Raw genomic sequence first — 16,510 nt, forward strand, 5'->3', positions numbered from 1 at the left:
TTTTTCATGCAAAAAATAAGAAAATTCCAAAATTTAACCCATTAATGATCAATAATCAGACTATTAAACAATCAAATGAAGAAAAGTATCTTGGCCTGATTCTAGACCCTAATCTAACATGGCATGCACACTTAGACCACTCGTAAGGAAAAATAAATTCACTCACTGGGGCAAGACGTAGATTGTCGCGATGTATACCACACAAAATCCGTATTATAATATCATAATTCACTTGTAAAGCCATTATTTGAATATCTTGTTGAGATTTGGGGTAGTGCATATAAAAACTAGTATAAAGGATCTTCAGATCTCGCAAAATAAGTTACTAAAATCATTATTCTATCTAGATTACCATATGTCAACTAAAGAATTGTATAAACGTACTAATGTATTATCAATTAACCAGTTATAGAAATTTAAAACATGCATATTAATAAGAAAAATACTAACAAAAACAGTACACACACAAATAACGTTTAGAATTAAAAGTTACAAACATTACACTAGAAATAAACACAAACTTGAATTACCCAAGACCAGGACGAAATATGGAATTAGATCACTACAGTTTGAGGGAGCAAAACTTTACAATAGCTTACCTAATGAAATTTACAATGAAAAATCCTTAACGATTTTTAAGAAAAAAATATTATCTTATTGTAAAAATACTTAGATTAATCACTCTTGAATTGTATAAGTCGTTACTACTGTACTAAATTGTCGGTTAAATTATTATGTAAAATATCTCATTTAAGTGACATTGTATGTTCTTTATGAGAAAAATAAAATTCTTAAACCACAAATTATACAAACAAAATAAACTGTGTGCAGAGGCTAATCTTAACGAAGATAAGTATTTCTTGGATGCACGTTACCAAAACGAAGAAGCAAATGAGACTCAAGTGCAAAAAAGTCTTAAAGAGTACCACGAAAGACTAGCCCATCAGAATGTACAACACGTAAAAACTGTGCTCAAGAAAAATAACATTTGGTTTGAAAATGATTCAGAAACAAAGTGTGAAAGTTGCCTACAAGGCAAAATACATCGTTTGCCGTTCAGCACGAGTGAAACAAGAACAACTAGGGTTTGCGAGCTTATAAATGCTGACACATGTGGACACATGAGTTGCCGTCTGTGGGAGGCTCCAGATACTTCATTGTCATGAAAGACGATTATTCCAACATCAAGTCAGTGTTCTTTGCTAAAGGGAAGGATGAAGTGAAGACTTTAAAACTTCATAAATAATGCTGAAAATACCACTAACCATAAGATACGCTATTTTCGAAGTGACAATGGGTTGGAGTTCGTAAACAAAGGAGTGCGTCAACTGTTTGATAGACGTGGTATTACACATAAAACCACGGTGCCACATTCACCAGAACAAAACGGCAAAGCTGAGCGAGAAAACAGGACTTTAGTTGAAGCAGCGAGAACAATGTTGTATGCAAGAGGGCTGCCAAAGAAGTTATGGGCGGAAGCTGTTCAAACAGCAGCATTTGTACTAAACAGAACCAGCAAAAGTAACGAGCCTGAAAACACTCCGTTTGAAACATGGACCAACAAGCACTTTCATATTAATGTACTGAAAATCTTTGGTACCTCAGTGTTTGTTCATATCCCTAAGGAGAAGAGACGAAAGTGGGATTCTTAAGGGGGAGAAAGGAGTCATGGTAGCCTCCGGAGGAGATGTAAAGGGCTACAGGATATTCTTCTCGAACAAAAACAGAGCGGATTTTAAAAGAGATATTGTGTTTCTACAAGAGGGCAAGGAGAATACAGAACAATTGCTCACGCTGGAATATGATACAAATATGCTCGAAAAGGATAATCAGGATCAAATATCTCATAAAGAGAAGGATAAAGAAGGAGTTACACAATCTCATGAAGGCATAGAGGACAGTAAAATCAGTGAAAATAATCAGCTGTCTAGACAATCTGAAGAAATGTTAGAAACATCTTCAGAGGTTGAAAGTAGTATGTATTTGCCATGTCTAAGCGATGAGGACTCCAGTAATGAAGAAGAGGATATCTTACCTACACGCCAGAGAAGTACGCGTATCAAGAAACAGACCTAATTCCATAGCTGTAATCTTGTTTCCATTCAGGGTAATGAACCTAAATCATATTGTGAAGCTATGCAAAGGCAAGTTGCTGATAAATGGCAAGAAGCTATAGAGAGAGAATTTGAAACCTTAAATGAAAATAATACCTGGGACTTCTGTGAAAAACCTGCGAGTATGAAGACTTTCAGTAGTAAGTGGGTGTTCAAAATTAAGAATTGTAATGGTAATGTACAATATAAAGCTAGACTAAGGGCTAGGGGTTTTGAACAAAGTGATAAGTTAGACATGTGTGAAATTTATGCTCCAGTGGCAAAATTGTCTACTTTTAGGTTATTCGTGTCAATTGCAACAAAGTCCAAATTTACAAATATATCAGATGGATGTTACAGGGGCTTTTCTGTATGGTAATATTGATGAAACTGTTTATTTAGAGTTACCAGATGGTGCCTTTTGGGGGGATAAAAATATTGTTAAGCTAAAAAAATCTTTATATGGTTTGAAAAAGTCAATAAAATATTGGAATGATAAGTTTAACTCTGTAATAATGACAAAAGGTTTTGTAAGATCCTACAGTGAAACTTGTTTGTATACAAAACGTACTGGTGAGGCCAAAACATATGTTCTATGGTATGTAGATAATTTGTTAATTTTTGGAAATAATAATAATAGTGAAATTTGTGACCTTAAAGCATTGTTAGACAGAGAATTTAAGATGAAAGATCCAGGATATGTGTCAAATTATTTAGGCATACGGGTAAGACAGGATTTGAAGAATAGTCACTAAACTTAATAAAAACAAATATCTTGAAAATATCTTACAGAAATTTGATATGCAAAACTGAAAGGAAAGGAGTACCCCCATAGACCTTAATTTCAATATCAAAGTATTACAAGAAAATTGTAACGCTGTAATGGATAAAAATGTTGGAAAAAAATGTGATAAATCATAGTTTGTCTGTCTTATGCAGCATTGGGAACAAGGCCAGACATTTGTGTAGCTGTGTCCATATTATTAAGTAGAAATCAAAATAATGCAAATCATTTCTTGTTAACAGCTTTAAAAAGAGTATTAAGGTACATCAAACATACAATTGATTACAGTTTAGTATATAAATGTAATAAAGACATGTTAAGGGGATACTGTGATGCTGACTGGGGGGGAGACTTAAGAGATAGAAAATCAACAAGAGGTTATTGCTTCATGTTTTGCAAATTGTTTAATTTCATGGTGTTCCAAGAAGCAAACTAGTGTTAGTCTATCTTCCACAGAATCTGAATATGTAGCAATCAACAGCATATCCCAAAGTATTGTCAGGGTTCCTAATGACAAGTATATTAAGAAAAGCTAACGAATTAGAGGCAAATAATTCTTTATCTTTGTTACAGAGAGCCCAACACCTTTGTGATGCTGACCACCTAGAGGCCTAGCTGCAGCATGTAAAATATGCTATCACCACCAACAATCTGCCCATGCCTCGCCAACATCGCAAGAATCGTTGAGCGACAACCTGCAATATTACCATACCATACCAGAATAGGCAACATCTTGAAGAAGGTTTCGATCAAGACTATTTACAAATCACATGAGAAAAAGAGCCAATTCTTGAGACCTATTAAGAGTACCATTTCTTTGCAACAAGCGGACGTATATAAACTCGATTGTGATTGTGGCTTATCATACATTGGACAAAGAAAGAGGAGCATCGGTACAAGGGTGAAGGAACACATCTCAGACATCAAAAATTAGCGCGCGTCGAAGTCAACAGTGCGTGAACACACAATGGACAAACCAGGCCACTACATTCGGTTTGATAAACAACAAATCCTCGCTCGTGAAGACAGGTACATACCGAGGTTAATCCGCGAGGCTATTGAAATTAAAAAAAAACATCCGAATTTGAATAGAGAAGATGGCTGGAATCTATCGAACACCTGGGACCCCCTCCTTAAAAAATATAAAATCCCATGTCCGAGACCACACCGCAGGACCTCGCGACACCGTAAGCGCATTCTGCCGGCATCCAGAGCCGTAAGCCAGAAAATTAAGAAATCGGTGGCGGTAGATGATAAATAACAGGACCAACTGACAGACATCACATCTCGACTGCCCGTGATCACGGTTGCTGAAAGGTAACCGAATCGTCGGGATAATGTAGTTTTAAAATAATAAAATTCGCTTAGTATATCCGAAATATATTAATTTTAATTGCATTTGTGTTACTCGACATTTTAACAATATTCGGGGCACCAAGCTTTTTACAAAACGATAATGGAAGAGATATGTAATAAAATTGTTCAAGAAGTATGTGGAATGTGGACCGAGTTAAAATTGCTCATGGAAACCGAGGTACTCTCAAAGCCAAGGTTCAGTAGACAGAGCAAACTAAGACGTTGAGAATATGCTGAGTACGAGTTGGAGGATAACAACACTAAAGTATGGTCAGAAGGTTTACGTTTAGTGCAATTAATGAAAAACAGGGCCCATCACAACGGCATTAACTGTTCTCCATGTGAAGCAATGTTTGGAACGAGGTTAAAAGTGGAACTTAAAAGTTATTCTATAAATTATAAGGCTCCGCTTGACATTAATTTAGAAGAAGACTTGGAAAAACTTTTCTTTCCTGAGAACACGACGAGTATTACCGAAACAAACCAAGCTGATACCACGCAAAATGCTCAAGAATCCACCGAAGATTTTCAACAAAAGCTAAACGAACCTGACCGCGTGGATCTATCTCCAGTTATGCCCAGCGAACAATTGCTAACTTTTGTCTTATACAACGAGTCTGAAAAAACTTTACATATAGATTCAAACCTGTAAGAAATATAGGTAGAATTGGAACGCAATCGGAGTAGTTCCAATTATTGCCGCTTCACGGCGCCACTTCTCTCTATCGTGTGCAATGACAAAATGACTGATATGTTTCGTAATTAACTTCTTGTACAATTATTATTTTTCAATACAGTAACTTAAGTACTAATATCAGTGCCTTATTTCCAAAACCTCCTACATGGTAGCAGAGCGTGGTTCGGAAATAAAGTAATATTAGAAAGTACGAAGTTTCTCCGGAAGAAAACATGTTAAATATTGTGAGGTTAAGTTGAACAGAAGAAACGTGGTCATGATGAATTCACATTCGCACATGTTCAATCTGGAAAAATTGAACGGCCGCGACAATTTTGCCACCTGGAAGTTCACCGCAATAACGTATCTCGAACACGAGGGCTTATAGAATTGTGTAGAACCCAAGGAAGGACAAGTAGTTGAGCCGGCAAAGGATATCTTGGCCAAGTCCAAACTGATCCTATTAGTAAATTCTCAAAATTACGTACACATACAGGATTGTAAGACCGCGACAGAGGTATGGACCAATCTACACAAAGCATTCGATGATAACGGACTCACCAGAAAAGTGGGTTTACTCAAAGAACTAATCAACACATCGCTAGAGTCTAGCAGTGGCATCCAGGAATATGTGAGTAAAATTATGAACGCAGCACATAAATTACGTAACATTGACTTTGACGTTAATGACGAGTGGCTGGGTACTTTAATGTTGGCCGGTCTACCTGATCGGTACAAACCTATGATCATGGGACTCGAAAATTCAGGAGTCACAATCAGCGCAGACCTTATTAAGACCAAGCTTTTACAAGAGATAGTTTCTTCAGATACAAATAATGTACTTTACTCATATACTAAGAAGGGAAAGTTTAATGCACATAAGTCGAAGCCAACCAAGGGTCCCCGGTGTTACAACTGCAATGGCTATGGGCATTTAGCAAAATACTGTACAGGAAAAGGAAAAAGAGAGTCACATAAGCAAGAGAATTCCAGTTTTGCTGCGGCATTTTCAGCAACTGCCGGCGAAATTAAGAAACAATGGTATGTAGATTCCGGAGCATCCATGCATATGTGTGGCAATAAAGAATGGATGTACAATCTAAGAGCGCCATCTGTCAAGAGTATAACAGTTGCTAACAGTGAGCCGCTGTCCGTAGAAGGCACCGGTGAAATAAATCTGAACATTTTACAAGAAGGTACAATACAGCTGAAAAATGTGTTATATGTACCTGGACTTGCAGCCAATTTGATGTCAGTGAGCACTATTACAAAGAGTGGGTACAGAGTGATCTTCAATGAAAAGGGTTGCAATGTCAATGATGCAAATGGAAAGTTCATATGCTCAGCTACACTGAATAATAAACTTTATGTTTTGGATATGCAGTCAAAGGAGGAAACTGTTCATTTGGCTTCCAGTCTTGTAAGTTCTAATAATATAAGACTGTGGCATCTTCGGATGGCACATTTAAATGTTTCAGATCTACAAAAGTTACCAAATTATGCTGACGGGGTGGTGCTAGATCAAAATAAACAAGTAAGGTTGCAATGTTCAAGCTGCTGTGAGGGAAAGCAGGCAAGGTTGCCTTTTAAGCAAGTTGGCACCAGAGCAACAAAACCATTGGAATTAATACACTCGGACCTGTGTGGACCAATGGAGAATGCATCGTATGGAGGTATGCGATACTTTATTAATTTCATAGATGATTATACCAGGATGGTGCATGTATATTTCACAAAGGATAAGCTAAGTATTTTAGAAATATTTAAAGATTATAATAGATATGTAGAGAACCAGCTTGACTCAAAAATTAAAATGTTAAGGACAGACAATGGAAAAGAATACTGCAACGGCAATTTCGAGAGATACTTAGCTAATTGTGGAATTATACATCAGACATCAGCACCATATACCCCGCAGCAGAACGGATTGTCAGAAAGAATGAACAGGACACTTGTGGAAAAGGCTAGATGTATGATATCTAACGCAAATTTAGAGAAACCTGTTTGGGCTGAAGCCGTTGCCACAGCTGCATATATCATAAATCGGTCCCCCACCAAAGCACTTGACAATACCACTCCGTACCAAATGTGGACAGGTCGCAAACCAGAATTATCTCATATGAGAATATTTGGTTCCGAAACAATGGTGCATGTACCTAAGGAGAGAAGACAAAAGTGGGACAAGAAATCGGAAAAAATGATATTTGTAGGTTATTGTGAGAGAACAAAGGGATACCGTGTCATGCATCCTAAAACACATCAGATAATGAAGAGTAGAGATGTTATATTTTTTGAAAAACCTGGTCTGTGTGATGAATTTCTGATTTCAGCTCGTTCAACTGAAGAAGACAGGTTGGGATTGTCAGAGGAGTCAAAGCCTGATGACCAGTCAAAGGAGTTAGAAGCTGCTTCTTCCTCTCAACCTGTGGACTGTAAGCATAGCTTAAAAGAAGCTGAGAACGACAGTAGTAGTGAATATGAGACTGACACAGCTGATGATCCTGATGCTGATGAGACATATTACCCACCGAAGCATATTACAATTCAGGAACAAGGAACTCGTAACATCACATTGAGACCACGTAACAAAGATAAGAAAGGCATGATCTGTTTATATACTGGTTTATCTGATCCTCAGACAGTAGAAGAGGCATTGTCTTCCACAGAAGTTAAAGAATGGAAACAAGCCATGGATGCTGAGATGAATTCTTTAATGGAGAATGAGACCTGGAATCTGGTGAAACTGCCCCCTGGGAAAATTGCTTTACCCAACAAGTGGGTGTTCAAAAGGAAAACCAACCAACAAGGTGAAGTTATGCAGTATAAAGCTAGATTAGTCATAAAGGGTTATGCACAAAAGAAGGGTGTGGACTTCCAAGAGGTATACTCTCCTGTGGTAAGATGGACATCCATTAGATATTTGTTTGCTCTAGCTGCACAGCAAGACCTGTATATATACCAGATGGACGCAGTTTCTGCATTCCTACAAGGATCTATAGACACAGATATTTACATGGTACAGCCCGAAATGTATAAAAAGGGTGATGAGGTATGTCATTTAAATAAATCAATATATGGTTTGAAACAGGCGAGTAGATTGTGGAATACAAAGTTAAGCACAGTCTTAAAGGAAATGGGCATTCAACAATCTAAAACTGACCCTTGTATTTACTTTAACATCAACATTGGAGTTTACATTGCCATCTGGGTTGATGATATTGTATTATTCTGTTCACAAAGAAGTACGATTAATAATATAAAGGAAAAACTACAGCAGAAATTAAATATGAAGGATCTAGGAGAGGTGAGCCAATGTTTGGGTCTCAATATTACCCGATCAAAGGATTCCATAATGCTGGATCAAGAAAAATATATCAAAGAAATATTAATAAAATTTAATATGTCTGAATGCAAATCTATCAAGACACCTGTAGAAGTTGGACAAAAATTTAATGAAAATACTGAAGTTGAAATGGACTGCCCGTACCAACAGGCTATTGGAAGTCTTCTTTACGTTGCTCAAGGAACCAGACCTGACATATCATATGTTGTCAATGCTCTAAGCAGATTCAATAAAGAACCGAGGTCTGAGCACTGGAGTGCAATAAAAAGAGTCATGAGGTACCTGCAAGGGACTAAAGACTACAAACTTACATATACCAAGAGTGGTAACAGAAAAATCACGGGCTACTGTGACGCAGACTGGGCAAGTGATGCTCGAGACCGGAAATCGTGCACCGGTTATATTTTTCTGTTTCAGGGAAGCGCTATATCGTGGTGTTCCCGCAAACAGCAGACTATCGCCTTGTCCACAGCAGAAGCGGAATACATGGCCATGGGGAGCGCGGCGCAGGAAGCTCTCTGGCTACGGCAGCTGCAGGCTGAAGTTGGTCGCGGCTCCGACACCCTGCTCATATACTGCGACAACCAGAGCGCCATCAAGTTATCGGCGAATGATTGTTACTTACCTCGCTCAAAGCATATAGATATTCGATACCACTTTATTAAAGATCATGTAATAAATAATAACTTAAAGTTTTGTTATGTTAAGGGTTGTGAAAATGTATCAGATATCTTAACCAAGGGAACTACTGTAGAAAAGCATATGTATTGTGTCACTAATATGGGATTGCGTTCCGGGGAGGATGTAAGAAATATAGGTAGAATTGGAACGCAATCGGAGTAGTTCCAATTATTGCCGCTTCACGGCGCCACTTCTCTCTATCGTGTGCAATGACAAAATGACTGATATGTTTCGTAATTAACTTCTTGTACAATTATTATTTTTCAATACAGTAACTTAAGTACTAATATCAGTGCCTTATTTCCAAAACCTCCTACATGGTAGCAGAGCGTGGTTCGGAAATAAAGTAATATTAGAAAGTACGAAGTTTCTCCGGAAGAAAACGTGTTAAATATTGTGAGGTTAAGTTGAACAGAAAAAACGTGGTCATGATGAATTCACATTCGCACATGTTCAATCTGGAAAAATTGAACGGCCGCGACAATTTTGCCACCTGGAAGTTCACCGCAATAACGTATCTCGAACACGAGGGCTTATAGAATTGTGTAGAACCCAAGGAAGGACAAGTAGTTGAGCCGGCAAAGGATATCTTGGCCAAGTCCAAACTGATCCTATTAGTAAATTCTCAAAATTACGTACACATACAGGATTGTAAGACCGCGACAGAGGTATGGACTAATCTACACAAAGCATTCGATGATAACGGACTCACCAGAAAAGTGGGTTTACTCAAAGAACTAATCAACACATCGCTAGAGTCTAGCAGTGGCATCCAGGAATATGTGAGTAAAATTATGAACGCAGCACATAAATTACGTAACATTGACTTTGACGTTAATGACGAGTGGCTGGGTACTTTAATGTTGGCCGGTCTACCTGATCGGTACAAACCTATGATCATGGGACTCGAAAATTCAGGAGTCACAATCAGCGCAGACCTTATTAAGACCAAGCTTTTACAAGAGATAGTTTCTTCAGATACAAATAATGTACTTTACTCATATACTAAGAAGGGAAAGTTTAATGCACATAAGTCGAAGCCAACCAAGGGTCCCCGGTGTTACAACTGCAATGGCTATGGGCATTTAGCAAAATACTGTACAGGAAAAGGAAAAAGAGAGTCACATAAGCAAGAGAATTCCAGTTTTGCTGCGGCATTTTCAGCAACTGCCGGCGAAATTAAGAAACAATGGTATGTAGATTCCGGAGCATCCATGCATATGTGTGGCAATAAAGAATGGATGTACAATCTAAGAGCGCCATCTGTCAAGAGTATAACAGTTGCTAACAGTGAGCCGCTGTCCGTAGAAGGCACCGGTGAAATAAATCTGAACATTTTACAAGAAGGTACAATACAGCTGAAAAATGTGTTATATGTACCTGGACTTGCAGCCAATTTGATGTCAGTGAGCACTATTACAAAGAGTGGGTACAGAGTGATCTTCAATGAAAAGGGTTGCAATGTCAATGATGCAAATGGAAAGTTCATATGCTCAGCTACACTGAATAATAAACTTTATGTTTTGGATATGCAGTCAAAGGAGGAAACTGTTCATTTGGCTTCCAGTCTTGTAAGTTCTAATAATATAAGACTGTGGCATCTTCGGATGGCACATTTAAATGTTTCAGATCTACAAAAGTTACCAAATTATGCTGACGGGGTGGTGCTAGATCAAAATAAACAAGTAAGGTTGCAATGTTCAAGCTGCTGTGAGGGAAAGCAGGCAAGGTTGCCTTTTAAGCAAGTTGGCACCAGAGCAACAAAACCATTGGAATTAATACACTCGGACCTGTGTGGACCAATGGAGAATGCATCGTATGGAGGTATGCGATACTTTATTAATTTCATAGATGATTATACCAGGATGGTGCATGTATATTTCACAAAGGATAAGCTAAGTATTTTAGAAATATTTAAAGATTATAATAGATATGTAGAGAACCAGCTTGACTCAAAAATTAAAATGTTAAGGACAGACAATGGAAAAGAATACTGCAACGGCAATTTCGAGAGATACTTAGCTAATTGTGGAATTATACATCAGACATCAGCACCATATACCCCGCAGCAGAACGGATTGTCAGAAAGAATGAACAGGACACTTGTGGAAAAGGCTAGATGTATGATATCTAACGCAAATTTAGAGAAACCTGTTTGGGCTGAAGCCGTTGCCACAGCTGCATATATCATAAATCGGTCCCCCACCAAAGCACTTGACAATACCACTCCGTACCAAATGTGGACAGGTCGCAAACCAGAATTATCTCATATGAGAATATTTGGTTCCGAAACAATGGTGCATGTACCTAAGGAGAGAAGACAAAAGTGGGACAAGAAATCGGAAAAAATGATATTTGTAGGTTATTGTGAGAGAACAAAGGGATACCGTGTCATGCATCCTAAAACACATCAGATAATGAAGAGTAGAGATGTTATATTTTTTGAAAAACCTGGTCTGTGTGATGAATTTCTGATTTCAGCTCGTTCAACTGAAGAAGACAGGTTGGGATTGTCAGAGGAGTCAAAGCCTGATGACCAGTCAAAGGAGTTAGAAGCTGCTTCTTCCTCTCAACCTGTGGACTGTAAGCATAGCTTAAAAGAAGCTGAGAACGACAGTAGTAGTGAATATGAGACTGACACAGCTGATGATCCTGATGCTGATGAGACATATTACCCACCGAAGCATATTACAATTCAGGAACAAGGAACTCGTAACATCACATTGAGACCACGTAACAAAGATAAGAAAGGCATGATCTGTTTATATACTGGTTTATCTGATCCTCAGACAGTAGAAGAGGCATTGTCTTCCACAGAAGTTAAAGAATGGAAACAAGCCATGGATGCTGAGATGAATTCTTTAATGGAGAATGAGACCTGGAATCTGGTGAAACTGCCCCCTGGGAAAATTGCTTTACCCAACAAGTGGGTGTTCAAAAGGAAAACCAACCAACAAGGTGAAGTTATGCAGTATAAAGCTAGATTAGTCATAAAGGGTTATGCACAAAAGAAGGGTGTGGACTTCCAAGAGGTATACTCTCCTGTGGTAAGATGGACATCCATTAGATATTTGTTTGCTCTAGCTGCACAGCAAGACCTGTATATATACCAGATGGACGCAGTTTCTGCATTCCTACAAGGATCTATAGACACAGATATTTACATGGTACAGCCCGAAATGTATAAAAAGGGTGATGAGGTATGTCATTTAAATAAATCAATATATGGTTTGAAACAGGCGAGTAGATTGTGGAATACAAAGTTAAGCACAGTCTTAAAGGAAATGGGCATTCAACAATCTAAAACTGACCCTTGTATTTACTTTAACATCAACATTGGAGTTTACATTGCCATCTGGGTTGATGATATTGTATTATTCTGTTCACAAAGAAGTACGATTAATAATATAAAGGAAAAACTACAGCAGAAATTAAATATGAAGGATCTAGGAGAGGTGAGCCAATGTTTGGGTCTCAATATTACCCGATCAAAGGATTCCATAATGCTGGATCAAGAAAAATATATCAAAGAAATATTAATAAAATTTAATATGTCTGAATGCAAATCTATCAAGACACCTGTAGAAGTTGGACAAAAATTTAATGAAAATACTGAAGTTGAAATGGACTGCCCGTACCAACAGGCTATTGGAAGTCTTCTTTACGTTGCTCAAGGAACCAGACCTGACATATCATATGTTGTCAATGCTCTAAGCAGATTCAATAAAGAACCGAGGTCTGAGCACTGGAGTGCAATAAAAAGAGTCATGAGGTACCTGCAAGGGACTAAAGACTACAAACTTACATATACCAAGAGTGGTAACAGAAAAATCACGGGCTACTGTGACGCAGACTGGGCAAGTGATGCTCGAGACCGGAAATCGTGCACCGGTTATATTTTTCTGTTTCAGGGAAGCGCTATATCGTGGTGTTCCCGCAAACAGCAGACTATCGCCTTGTCCACAGCAGAAGCGGAATACATGGCCATGGGGAGCGCGGCGCAGGAAGCTCTCTGGCTACGGCAGCTGCAGGCTGAAGTTGGTCGCGGCTCCGACACCCTGCTCATATACTGCGACAACCAGAGCGCCATCAAGTTATCGGCGAATGATTGTTACTTACCTCGCTCAAAGCATATAGATATTCGATACCACTTTATTAAAGATCATGTAATAAATAATAACTTAAAGTTTTGTTATGTTAAGGGTTGTGAAAATGTATCAGATATCTTAACCAAGGGAACTACTGTAGAAAAGCATATGTATTGTGTCACTAATATGGGATTGCGTTCCGGGGAGGATGTAAGAAATATAGGTAGAATTGGAACGCAATCGGAGTAGTTCCAATTATTGCCGCTTCACGGCGCCACTTCTCTCTATCGTGTGCAATGACAAAATGACTGATATGTTTCGTAATTAACTTCTTGTACAATTATTATTTTTCAATACAGTAACTTAAGTACTAATATCAGTGCCTTATTTCCAAAACCTCCTACATGGTAGCAGAGCGTGGTTCGGAAATAAAGTAATATTAGAAAGTACGAAGTTTCTCCGGAAGAAAACGTGTTAAATATTGTGAGGTTAAGTTGAACAGAAAAAACGTGGTCATGATGAATTCACATTCGCACATGTTCAATCTGGAAAAATTGAACGGCCGCGACAATTTTGCCACCTGGAAGTTCACCGCAATAACGTATCTCGAACACGAGGGCTTATAGAATTGTGTAGAACCCAAGGAAGGACAAGTAGTTGAGCCGGCAAAGGATATCTTGGCCAAGTCCAAACTGATCCTATTAGTAAATTCTCAAAATTACGTACACATACAGGATTGTAAGACCGCGACAGAGGTATGGACTAATCTACACAAAGCATTCGATGATAACGGACTCACCAGAAAAGTGGGTTTACTCAAAGAACTAATCAACACATCGCTAGAGTCTAGCAGTGGCATCCAGGAATATGTGAGTAAAATTATGAACGCAGCACATAAATTACGTAACATTGACTTTGACGTTAATGACGAGTGGCTGGGTACTTTAATGTTGGCCGGTCTACCTGATCGGTACAAACCTATGATCATGGGACTCGAAAATTCAGGAGTCACAATCAGCGCAGACCTTATTAAGACCAAGCTTTTACAAGAGATAGTTTCTTCAGATACAAATAATGTACTTTACTCATATACTAAGAAGGGAAAGTTTAATGCACATAAGTCGAAGCCAACCAAGGGTCCCCGGTGTTACAACTGCAATGGCTATGGGCATTTAGCAAAATACTGTACAGGAAAAGGAAAAAGAGAGTCACATAAGCAAGAGAATTCCAGTTTTGCTGCGGCATTTTCAGCAACTGCCGGCGAAATTAAGAAACAATGGTATGTAGATTCCGGAGCATCCATGCATATGTGTGGCAATAAAGAATGGATGTACAATCTAAGAGCGCCATCTGTCAAGAGTATAACAGTTGCTAACAGTGAGCCGCTGTCCGTAGAAGGCACCGGTGAAATAAATCTGAACATTTTACAAGAAGGTACAATACAGCTGAAAAATGTGTTATATGTACCTGGACTTGCAGCCAATTTGATGTCAGTGAGCACTATTACAAAGAGTGGGTACAGAGTGATCTTCAATGAAAAGGGTTGCAATGTCAATGATGCAAATGGAAAGTTCATATGCTCAGCTACACTGAATAATAAACTTTATGTTTTGGATATGCAGTCAAAGGAGGAAACTGTTCATTTGGCTTCCAGTCTTGTAAGTTCTAATAATATAAGACTGTGGCATCTTCGGATGGCACATTTAAATGTTTCAGATCTACAAAAGTTACCAAATTATGCTGACGGGGTGGTGCTAGATCAAAATAAACAAGTAAGGTTGCAATGTTCAAGCTGCTGTGAGGGAAAGCAGGCAAGGTTGCCTTTTAAGCAAGTTGGCACCAGAGCAACAAAACCATTGGAATTAATACACTCGGACCTGTGTGGACCAATGGAGAATGCATCGTATGGAGGTATGCGATACTTTATTAATTTCATAGATGATTATACCAGGATGGTGCATGTATATTTCACAAAGGATAAGCTAAGTATTTTAGAAATATTTAAAGATTATAATAGATATGTAGAGAACCAGCTTGACTCAAAAATTAAAATGTTAAGGACAGACAATGGAAAAGAATACTGCAACGGCAATTTCGAGAGATACTTAGCTAATTGTGGAATTATACATCAGACATCAGCACCATATACCCCGCAGCAGAACGGATTGTCAGAAAGAATGAACAGGACACTTGTGGAAAAGGCTAGATGTATGATATCTAACGCAAATTTAGAGAAACCTGTTTGGGCTGAAGCCGTTGCCACAGCTGCATATATCATAAATCGGTCCCCCACCAAAGCACTTGACAATACCACTCCGTACCAAATGTGGACAGGTCGCAAACCAGAATTATCTCATATGAGAATATTTGGTTCCGAAACAATGGTGCATGTACCTAAGGAGAGAAGACAAAAGTGGGACAAGAAATCGGAAAAAATGATATTTGTAGGTTATTGTGAGAGAACAAAGGGATACCGTGTCATGCATCCTAAAACACATCAGATAATGAAGAGTAGAGATGTTATATTTTTTGAAAAACCTGGTCTGTGTGATGAATTTCTGATTTCAGCTCGTTCAACTGAAGAAGACAGGTTGGGATTGTCAGAGGAGTCAAAGCCTGATGACCAGTCAAAGGAGTTAGAAGCTGCTTCTTCCTCTCAACCTGTGGACTGTAAGCATAGCTTAAAAGAAGCTGAGAACGACAGTAGTAGTGAATATGAGACTGACACAGCTGATGATCCTGATGCTGATGAGACATATTACCCACCGAAGCATATTACAATTCAGGAACAAGGAACTCGTAACATCACATTGAGACCACGTAACAAAGATAAGAAAGGCATGATCTGTTTATATACTGGTTTATCTGATCCTCAGACAGTAGAAGAGGCATTGTCTTCCACAGAAGTTAAAGAATGGAAACAAGCCATGGATGCTGAGATGAATTCTTTAATGGAGAATGAGACCTGGAATCTGGTGAAACTGCCCCCTGGGAAAATTGCTTTACCCAACAAGTGGGTGTTCAAAAGGAAAACCAACCAACAAGGTGAAGTTATGCAGTATAAAGCTAGATTAGTCATAAAGGGTTATGCACAAAAGAAGGGTGTGGACTTCCAAGAGGTATACTCTCCTGTGGTAAGATGGACATCCATTAGATATTTGTTTGCTCTAGCTGCACAGCAAGACCTGTATATATACCAGATGGACGCAGTTTCTGCATTCCTACAAGGATCTATAGACACAGATATTTACATGGTACAGCCCGAAATGTATAAAAAGGGTGATGAGGTATGTCATTTAAATAAATCAATATATGGTTTGAAACAGGCGAGTAGATTGTGGAATACAAAGTTAAGCACAGTCTTAAAGGAAATGGGCATTCAACAATCTAAAACTGACCCTTGTATTTACTTTAACATCAACATTGGAGTTTACATTGCCATCTGGGTTGATGATATTGTATTATTCTGTTCACAAAGAAGTACGATTA

The sequence above is a fragment of the Danaus plexippus genome, chromosome 25 (genome assembly GCF_018135715.1).
Source record: "Danaus plexippus chromosome 25, MEX_DaPlex, whole genome shotgun sequence".
NCBI lineage: Eukaryota > Metazoa > Arthropoda > Insecta > Lepidoptera > Nymphalidae > Danaus > Danaus plexippus.